The sequence below is a fragment of the Lytechinus variegatus genome, chromosome 4 (genome assembly GCF_018143015.1).
Source record: "Lytechinus variegatus isolate NC3 chromosome 4, Lvar_3.0, whole genome shotgun sequence".
Lineage (NCBI taxonomy): Eukaryota > Metazoa > Echinodermata > Echinoidea > Temnopleuroida > Toxopneustidae > Lytechinus > Lytechinus variegatus.
Genome location: NC_054743.1, coordinates 6132245 through 6144081, shown reverse-complemented (window position 1 = coordinate 6144081; position 11837 = coordinate 6132245).

Below are 11837 nucleotides of genomic sequence, written 5' to 3'. Positions count from 1 at the left end.
CTCTTTACATGTATATTGACAGACTGTGGTAATACATACAGGTTTCTATGATATGGGTGTTTCATAAAGCTGTTTGTAAGATACAAATGGCTTTACACACAACTGGTGATCCTTTCTTGTGCTTTGTGATATACTTTAAATCAATCAAATCAAAATCAATTGATTTAGGACCTAAGAACAAATTCCAGTTGTGCGTAATTTTACGAACAGCTTTATGAAACACCCACCAGAAGATTGTATCAATTGAGTGGGAGCTCAAATGCATCATTTTGATTGTTTGAAATGACAGAAGTCACATTCTTGTATATCATAGCCTCATTCATACACACTGACATGGTAAAACAGCTTTCTTAATGAATGCACTGTGGCATATAGAAGCCTTTTTATTTGTACATAAGTTACATGTTGGTCAAAACTATGATGCTACTTACCTGCAACAATTTCTCTCATAGCTATAGTTACATATCATATCATAAAATTGGACATATTGACTTTGATAAAGAAAGATCATTATTATTATTGCATTTGTTGGTTGTTGTTTTTTTCGTTCATATTATCATTGAAAATATACATTGATATTATTATTTGTTTGGCATCACCTGTGCCTGGGAGGCGAAAAGCGAACTGAATCACTATGACCTGCAGGTCTCCCCTCCCGATATAGCTGATTCGGGGAGTGCGGGTGTACCACTACACCGGGGTTACCCCCTACTCTTATACGAATAGTGCAGTGGGTTGTTATCGTGCAAAGGTGGTGACTCTCCTCTACACGGGGCCTCCATTTAACATCCTATCCGAGGGACAGAGGCTTTTCCATTGTAACATAGCCTGCATCCATGAAACATGGGAGAGACGTTTACACACAACGCATTGGCTTCAGTCAACCGGGGTGGACTCAAGCCCATGATCTTTGGTTCGTCGCGCAGACGCGTTACCGACTGAGCCAACAACGCTCTATTAGTGTTACCACATTATTAATTGTTTTGGTTGGTAAATAGTTTGCCATCCAGTGTAGTATGAATATGGCTATGACGATGTTGATAGAGGGTACTGTATATGACTAACTAGTGCCTTAATTCTCTATTGTGAAGGTTGAAATGCAATCTAGGATTACTACAACAATATGTGACCTGACACCCAAAACCAACAATAAGTCGACCAAAATGAATATTGAGATTTTCATTGAGCTTGAAAATTCATTTCCTAAGCTTTAAAATCATATATAATACATGTATGTGAAAATTGACCAACAATAACCATTACAAGTACTTGATTGAATGCAGAGGAAATTCAGCAAGTGCGTAAAATATAAGGAGAAAACAAGGTTTGAAGTCTGGGGTTCACTCAAGCATGAGATGTGTCATCTCGGTGAATTTCCAAGCAGTCCGAAAAATAGTGTCCAATAAACTTTTGTATCTTTTCTTTTATTCAACTTCATGACTTCAAATTTTCACAGTATGAAGAAGAAGTATTGTTCTTTCAGATGAGCTATTATTCTAATTTTTGGTTTTGGAGACTAAATTACTATTTTGGCTTTTTACAGAGAACCTTACCTGGTGACTTATTGGTGGTTTGGGGGTGGTGTAGGTCACATATGTTCAGGTCACAGGAACTTAAATTCGCTTCTGAATTTACACTGTCATGGGAAGATTATTATGTTGAATGCGATTTACCTGATATTTTCTTGCCATTATCATGTCCCTTATACACCAGCAATGACAGCATGGTGTTTAACATGATTTCTTAATATGATGAAGATGTTTATTTTGATATTATTCTATGAAATGGGTTGACTGTAGGATATGTAGGCTTGGAGAATGGCATCATGAAAGTTATTTTTGTATTGATTCTTTTTTTTTGTATAACTCTGTTATGCTTTGATATTATCATATTAAGAATGACGTGGCAAGTTTAGGGTTTAAACTTTATTGTATTTTAGATTTATTAGCATTAATTAGTTTTCATTGAAGTGGAAATTTTCAAAAGATGCTTTCAAAATTAAAAAATAAAATCCCAAACAGAAATGTTCATGAAGTTCTCTCTTCAGATTGGGTAAATCCACTAATTGTTGGCTACTATTCTAGTTTAGTACTACATTATGTCCTAAAATTGTTATTATGTGGATGTTGCAGGTTGTTAAAGTGGATGTATTTTTCAATTTTACATGAAGAATAGTTTCATCACTTTTCTGTCCAGAATTATAAGTTAACAACATAATTTTTCTGGGTTTTTTTCTCATACATGAAATGGATTTGAATTTTCAGGGTATAATCTTTGGTTGTATTTTGTAATATGCAATCACTAGATTTGAAAGTTTGCTGTTAAGTGGGTTTTCATAGCCTCAAATTAAAGTAAAATTCAAATCATCACAAAGGGTCAATATAACAGAAAACAAAATTAAAGTGTCAATACACGTAACTAACTTTGGTTCTTGTATATTAGATGTTACTATAAATTTGTAAACCTTTAAAGCTTTAGACAGGTGTTAATGCTTAGCTAGCTGAACTGCCCTAGAACTTAATATATTTGAGGATGTGGTATTACATACTCTGTAACTTTTACTAGAAAACATGAACTATATTTTTCATCTTTCTTTGCTGACTCATTTACATGTATGTAGTTTCATTCTTAATAGGTTAAAAAAATCACCAACTGTTTATCCTTTATTCCTTCATTATGGGTCATGTGCAATTCATATATTACATTCAGGCTTGCAACAAACTCCAACAAATTTATCGATTGCTTATTTGCTCATATGGTAAAACTAAATTCCACCTCTTTTATTGTCTCTAAATATTTTGTTTGGTTCAAAATAACATTTTAGTTTCATTCATTGTGGAGCGTTGTGGCCCAGTGGATTAGTCTTCTGACTTTGAAACAAGAGGGTCGTGGGTTCGAATCCCAGCCATGGCGTAATTTCCTTCAGCAAGAAAATCATCCACATTGTGCTGCACTCAACCCAGGTGAGGTGAATGGGTACCAGGCAGGAATTTATTTCCTTGAAATGCATGTGCACTGTAATCTTAGTAATTACGGCTGCCAAGCTACAGCTGGGGTAATAATATCCAAGTCCTTTGGAAGTGCATAGAGACATTATTCATAATGTGATATGCGCTATACAAGAACTGTATATTATTATTATTACTATTCATTCTACCTAGGTTAGTACATTTCTTTCTTAATAATATGAAAAAGGATTCAAAGAACTTGGTCACAATTATTATTTTCACTTCCCCACCATAGAATTTTCCGTTTAATAGGAATGTCCATATTGATGAGATTAATCTCTAATAATACGGGAACCATATGACATAGAAATGATTGATGTTTATTGTCATTATCTTTATCACCTTGTGAGAGAATGATGATAAATGGGGAAATAAAATCTATTATATATGATGAGCCCTTAGATTTAATAGTTTCATAATGCATTCAGTGATTAAGCATGTGGTCATGGTTATAATTCCAATCTCATTAATGTCCTTTGTTTGATCTATACAGTATGACGGGAGTTTGTTTCCTCATTGATAAGTATTTAGTCAATGATGTGCCATAGACATAGTATTGTGTGTGTGTGTGCGTGTGGGTGGGTGTTTGGGATCATTCTAACCTTCTTTCACATTAAGCCTGGACATCATAATGGTGCTGTTTTTCATTTTGTGTTTTCTCTTTAACTACACAAATAATTTTTCTGTCTTCCATTTACATGAGCCCATTTCTTGAAAATGTTTTGAAATCATATTTCTTGCAAACACCTTTTAATATGATATTCATGACCTTTGATTCTAAGAAATATATCATACAGCTTCGTCCCATGACATGGCTTACTGTCAATCTTGAAATTTATTTTTCACTATATGATTTATCATTAAAGGAGAATGAAACGATTGGAACAAGATAGCTTGTGTGAAAACAGAAAAATCAAAGAAACAGATCAAAAAAAGTTTGAGAAAAATCGGACAAATAATGAGAAAGTTATGAGCATTTGAATATTGCGATCACTAATGCTATGGAGATAGCAAATTGGCAACGCGACAAAGATGTGTGATGTCACTTGTGAACAACTGTCCCCATTACTTTAGTATATATTTCACTTGAATTGCCTCTTTTATCACATCTATCCATAGATCATGTGTTCTTTCTACATGAGGGCATGTAATACATATTGTTTTAAGAATACATCATGGATAAAGAGTTTGTATCATCATAAAAAAGAGACATTTTGAGGGTATTTTATAGTCCACCAAAGGGAAAGTTGTTCATCAGTGACATCACACATCCTTGTCGCATTGCCAATGGGAGGATCTCCATAGCATTAGTGATTGCAATATTCAAATGCTCATAACTTTCTCATTATTTGTCCGATTTTTCTCAAACTTTCTTTATTCTTATTCTTTGATTTTTCTGTTTCTACACAAGCCTATTTGTTCCAAAGGTTTCATTCCCCTTTAAGATGGATTATATTTCGTATATAAATACAGTGGATACAAAACATAACTGCCCTGCATGCATCACATGATATAGTGTAGACCAATCAGTCATAAGAATCGTAATGTGCCCTTTACGTAATTCTTGAAACATGATTTGTCATCATTGGTGTTAATTATGATATTATTTGTAGCATAAAGAGATTCAATCAGACTTAGAATCAGTGTTAGTTATGTAATACATGAAACGTATGATTGATGTTTATGAAATTGATTGCATCTGTCGAATGTGAAGAATTGCATTCAGTTGTGTAATCGATAACAACTCCTTATGCATGTTAGGATGGACTTTCTATATGAATTAAGACAGATGCAAACAATCTTAATGGTGATTGTTAACATGATTTGTCATGAGCATTTACGGTATATGTTTATCATAAGCCCACAGTACCTTTTATGTCACAAAGAATTGGCATTGCAATTTCATGTATTAAGAAATGCAAACAAATTGGACATAAAGTTCGCTGGTATTATCATGTCTAATGAGAATCACAAATGGTGCTGGTATGTCAGCTTCTTCCTTCTATTGATTTTTCAATTTTGTTTTGATGATTACTGGGAAATGGCCAGTGGTTTGTTCTATTTATAAACTCTAGGAGGATGAACGAATATATATGGCAGGTTAATATGATTATATGTACCTCTGAGAATGTAATCAATTATCATCTGTGATGGATTCTATCAAGACCTAGCGTGGAGGATAGAATTACAAACAAATGTGATTTGCAAACCTCCTTTCCATTCCTAATCCAAATTCCAAATTCCTCATTTGCCTCTGGCATTTGCTATCCCTCCTTCATTGAATTAAGGTAGAATATGGGTGCAGGCATTTAGCAGTAGTATTAGTTCATTTGAAATAAAAAACCCTGGCAGTTGATGATAGGTTGAGCAATTTTGATGGATTGATAGTAGTCCTTGATAACCATACATGCCTGCAGCAAGGATTTTGATTTGATATTGTGATTTTATTATTGTTTGCAGGTCTCTGTTGTCTTGTAGGGATATATCAGAAATATTGGCCATGCTTTTGTCGCGGCATATGTTGTATTGCATGAGCTAAATATGAGTGAAATATAGCATTATTTCATGAGAGTGATATATTGATAAACATTTTAAGGAGATCATTCAATGTGATTATAAACAACATGTCTACATGATGAGTGTTACGAAATAAACTATCACTCTCGAGATGATATGGATACTAGATATCTCTTTCAAAATGAAGCTGAAGAAATTGTTCATTTTCAGAAAAGAAGATATGTCTGCCCAAATCCTAGCCCTTCAAATGTTGGCCAAGCTATTGAAGTTGTATTGCATGAGTCAAAGATGAGCGTAATATAGCAATATGGTCAGACCAATGTATTGATAATATACCCTACCTTTGAAAGAAGGTCATTCAATGTGATTATAAACAACATATTTATCATGTGATGGGTATTATGAAATAAACTATGACTCTCGAGATGATCTGGATATACATGTAAGCTATCTTTCTAAAAATGAAGCTGGAGAGATTGTTCATTTACAGAAATAAGGCATTTATGCCCAAATCATAGCCCTTCAAATAATTTCAACCATATGTGGACAGCGTCCTCTCACAGATTGTACTCTCATTAATCGTTTTCTAATGAAAGTGTGAAGTGCCATTTTGTCAACAGCTGAAATTCAAATATTCTTATGTGTTTCTAATCACTGTATTTTGCAGTTATACTAATGATCCTCTAATGGACCAATGGCAAAAGCAGCCTGCCACAACTCGCAGGAGATCAACCTAGGTCAAGTCACATCATATTTACTTGACTTTACTCGACTGAATAAAACGGCAGTGTATATAGGCATACAAAGAGTAACAAAATCATATATATTTTTAATGTACATATAGACAGGGTCAAAATTTCATATTTCCATCAATTAAGAAGAATATGGTTCCTTATTTGAAACTCTCTTTTCTGAGTTGTCATATTGTCCTCTTTGGATTTATTGTTTCATGATACAAATTGCTTTTAACTGACAAACCATGAACACTTAATCTATAATTGCCAGACTCTTTGATGTGTGTATAATCTGGTTTTGTCTGTATTGAGTTCATTCATATATATTTTTTCTGGGGTAGAATGTTGGTATTTCATGTTTGTATCCAATAAATGAATGTTCACAAGTTTTGTTAGATTTCCATTCATGTTATTGCCACAGTCACACTTTTACGATATGTGACCACCAACTGAACTGAACATGTATGGCTTCCATTTGTCATATTGTATCAGTGTGACAGGAACTCTCCTTCCAATACATTTGACCCATGCTGTTTTTTTCTCCCAGTACTGTGTGTTAAGAAGGGATTTGTGTGAGAACAAACATGCATAGAATGAGACTGTATGCATAAATGCCTTACAGGTTTTGAATTCTATTAAAAGTACTCATTTACTTTTCCACATTTTATCCTCTTATTATGCAAGTGTTTGTTGAAAGTCTTTGCATACAGTGTTGTTGTTATACCGAGGTTTTTTTACCCGACTGCTGAGAAAGCATGAATGCCTGTGAGCAAGCAACCAGGGGACCAATGGCTTAAAGTCCTTTCCAAGAGACCTGGTAATGAGGATAAATGCCTTACCAAAGGGCATTAGCGCACCACTTGGGAATCGAACCTGGGTCACCGGAATCCAAATCCTCCGCTCTGTGATTGTAGATCATGAAGGATTATGCTGAGTATATACGATTTATTTATACATATAATCTCATCATTTTTTTTTAATTTTGTAAACAACACATAATTTGTTTTAGATAAATTACAGGGAAACTGAGTATATAGCCAGGAAAATAGAAATGATTATCATGACACAAGAAAGGTTAAGATGAGAAGAAGAGAGAGCAGAGAGCATATGAGGGAGATCAGAGAGTCACATATTAAAGAAATTGATGAGAAGGGTCATGTTGGGGGGGGGGGGTTAGAATCAGAGACATATGGTGCCTTGAACATGACTTGAGGATGATTGAAAGAAAGTGAAGGAAAATGGGTGAAAGATCGAATGTCAATGATTTTTGCATGTACAGGTAAAGATGACTTAATTCCCTGTTTTTCCTCCATGAAAAATATGGGTTTTAAACAATTACACTTTCCTGAAGAATCTATTAGTTCGCATCTTCATTCTTTTTTCTTTTTCCACTTTTTGTGGGGTCTGTTTTCATTACTTGAAAAACTATGGGAGACCCTCCCCCTTTCCCCATTCTGTAACTCTGATCTGATGTGCACATCTAGTGGGTCTACCAGCCAGTCAGACTGGTCTATTTATAACTATGGCTCCTTGGCAGCTAGACAATAGAGACCATTTATATCAGAGACAAGTATATCACATTGCTTGACCTCTAATGGATCTCATATGTCACCAATGCACTGATACACAAGTTCATGGGAGTAATCAATCCATATATTTAGCTCTCTTACTCATGGGGGAAAGACAGATCAGGACCTATGTATGTACTATAATTCGCCCCTCTTTATATCCACTTTCTGAGAGTGAAATATGGTTTGTTATGAAAATAGGTTTTTTATTATTTGACTTGCAGAATCCTTCCATTTTTTCTTGTGTCAATTTCACATTCGAGGAATTTGTAAAGCTGCAAATTCTCAATTCAATTTTTAGTTTTTCTGCACTATCAGGAGAAGATGTGGATCTAAGAGTTCAGGACAGAATTATGTGAACAAATTCAAACATGGCTCTAATTTGGATTTTTTTTTTTTGGGGGGGGGGTTCTGCAGAAAGAGGTAAGAAGAACAACTTTATGCCAATTTGTATGATTATCACACCCATGATTTTGGATTAATGTAATGATGGTTTTTCACCACCAAGTTCAACTGAAAAGATGTGATATAGAAGTCAGTTAGCAACACACTTCATAATGTTGCATAGAGACTATAGTTTGGAGAGACGGCACTCCTTTCCCCTATTGTTAAAATGCAGTTTATTAACGTCATGTATTCATAGGGGTATTCTTAAAGGGTTTTGTTGACTATATCTCTTTTATAGAGTGAATATGTAAACATTTATTCCAATTGGTGGGGGTGAATTCAGAGTTTACTGTTTGTAGGCCAGGAAGATTGTGACCTTCTGAAAACAAGATTTGTTGACATGGGGTTTTAAACAGAGAGGTCAAGTACTATATTGATAGCAATGTACAGATATATTACTGCATTGACTATGAATGGAGAAGAGAAAGGCTGTGGAAACATTTTGGAATTTATACACTAAAGTAACGGTATAGGGATTAATTTTGTACATTTAGAAAAAAAACTTACATGACAACGGTTGGTTAATCTTTCAGTTTCAGCATTACAAATAAATCAGTTTTTAACCTTTTGTCCCATTGAATCCCCATATACATTTTCTATACCTCTCTTCTATAGAATTCCATCATCTATATTGCTATCTCCTTTCCTATTTCTATTTTCTCAGTGCCAATTTATTCCAACAAACCTCAATTTTCCATTTTTTCCATTTGATATTTCTTTTTGCTATCCCACTTTCATTATTTCCCATTGATAATAATCTCCTTTTAACTTCATAGGTTTCAGGATTAGACAAGATTGTAGTATGTGGGGTGGAAGTTAGATAGGATTAATTACAATAGAGAGGTACATGTATATGGATGGATGGCTGGTTGGCAGGATGGATGGATGAACAAAAAGGATAGATATAAAGAAAGAGATATATAGATAGATGGATAGAAGGATAGATGGATGGATAGATAGATAGATATATAGATAGATGTAAAAAAAGAAAGATAGATAGATTAGATATAGATAGATAGGATTAATTACAATAGAGAAGTATATGGATGGATGGCTGGTTGGCAGGATGGATGAATGAACAAAAAGGATAGATATAAAGAAAGAGATAGAAAGATAGATATATATAGATGGATGGATGGATAGATAGATAGATAGATCAATAGATTAGATAGATAGACAGATAGACAGATAGATAGATATATAAATAGATAGATATAAAGAAAGAAAGATAGATAGGAAAATAAAGATGACGATAGACAGAGAATAAAGGTGGAAATGAAACAGATAAAGAGCTGTAGATGCATGAACATGGTTAGGCATGCAAATAGTGATCAATATAGACGAATATTATAGAGATGAATATATATAGTGGTAAATAGATCATGTAGATAAGGTTAGCTGTATATTAATAGGCATTGCAATGCAGTTATTGGATTAACTGGTTAGTAAACAACACTTGCAACCATTCATCATCATAAACTCTTCAGCAGAATTATAAGATAATGCACTGGCTGCCATCCCGCGCTCTCGGTTTCAGTTCAATCATTCTTTTTTTTCTTTTCTTTTGTTTTCTCCCTCTCACCGACACTCTCACAATTGTGCCCCTTAAATTCTCCCGACCCTATCCCTCCCTCCCCCTCTCGATCGATCCTCCCTCTCTGCCTCTCTCCCTCCCTCTTTCTCTTCCCCTCCCTTCCTTCCTTCCGCATCTCTTTTTACCTCCCCCTCCCCTGTCTCTCCCCTCCCCTTTCTCTCCCTCCCCTGTCTCTCCCTTCCCCCTAGCTGTCTCTCCCCTCTCCCTGTCTCTCCCCTCCCCCTCCCCCTGTCTCTCCCCTCCCCGTCTCTTCCCTCCCGCCCCTCTCTCCCTCCTCCTGTCTCTCCCCTCCCCCGTCTCTCCCCTCCCCCTCTCTCCCTCCCTGTCTCTCCCTCCTTGTCTCTCCCCTCCCCCTCTCTCTCCCTAGCTCCCCCTTTTTCTCCCCTCCCCCTCTCTCCCCCCCCTCCCCTCTCATTCTACATCCATCCATATTTCTTTCATCTCAAGCAGTCACACCTAGGGACCCGTAACACAATTAAAGCTTAGCAATCATCGTATTATACGATACATCTTTTTAAGATTGATTCCATTGACTACAATGTACAATCAATCGCGAATATCAAGCATACAATTAATCGCTAACGTTTGTGTTACCAGACCCAGGGAATCACACTGCCCACTTCTCATCTTTCCAAACCTGTAGCAATCTTGATTGATCTGCACACCTTTCACCTTCTTACTCCGGCCAGATGAGATCTACTCCATGATGAATGGAATTGATACAGCATGGGTGTTGGTCTCATAAATGCTTTGGTACCTAGCCAACAGTCACACCCTCCAGCATCCCATTCGACCCCATTACATTCATACCTAGTCACCTATGACATTAGACCCTGTTCAAATTCCCACCTAGTAACCGACCAACATCGGTCCCCATTCACATTAACACTTAGCTCACCTACCCAGTTCAAATTATGAGAAATATTCATGATTTAGAAAAGTTTAAGACTTCCCTCAGTGCCCAACACTCTTTACTTACTTTCTAATTTCTTTCCTTAATTTCATCCAAGTGCATAGGGACATGCATTGCTATGTGTTATGCACTATAAAAGAACTGAATATTATTATCATTATTAACATTTCAGTCACCTACTCTTTTTCCTCTCTCTTCCCGCTCTTACTCTTCTTTACCCTCTCTCTCTCTCTCCCTGGCCTCTATGTATTTCCCTCCCACCCCCTTCCACTCCACCCCCTGGGGTAGAGCTAGGTCTATGGTTTTAAAGAAGCACAATTTTCCATCAACTCTTATATGAAAAACCACATTGGGATGCCTGATTTTTTACTTTCCCAGTGGCCCCTGATTAAATTTTGGCTAAATCTATATCCCACATAACCCATGTCAGTCTATATTTCTATTATCAAAATGATTAAAAATCCATTAAAAAATATCCCTCTGCATTCAAGATATTTACCATTAAAATTTGAAACCACATGAATAGGGATATTCATAAACAGTATGTTATAAAGAGAAGACAGCAAATAAAGACACCACTCGGATGAGATACGGTTACATGGTATAATGGCATTGTATTGATGATTCTCAACAGACTAACATAGATTATTAGAGAGCGATACCACAGCCAAAGCAAAAGATAAGCTAGTAAAAAGATACAATGATTAAACACCAAGGATATTTCAATAATGGAAATCATACAAGAAAGGACAATTTTAATGTTTATTACTGAAAAATAAAAGAAAAATAACAAAATACATACTATGTAGTATACAGAAGCAGAAAATATGCAATTACATGTAATGTATGGTAATTTCAAAGCACATCTTATGATATTTAAATAGTGAAAATTAAATACCAAACTCCCAAGTCTAATTGATTATTGGTAATATGGTTAACATTTTTGAAGGGATTATCAACATTCCTTTGCTTTTAATATCCAAAAATATATTTGTAGTGTAAAACCACAGGATTATTTATCTCTTCAATTTCCTGTTTAAATATCATTCTTTTCTT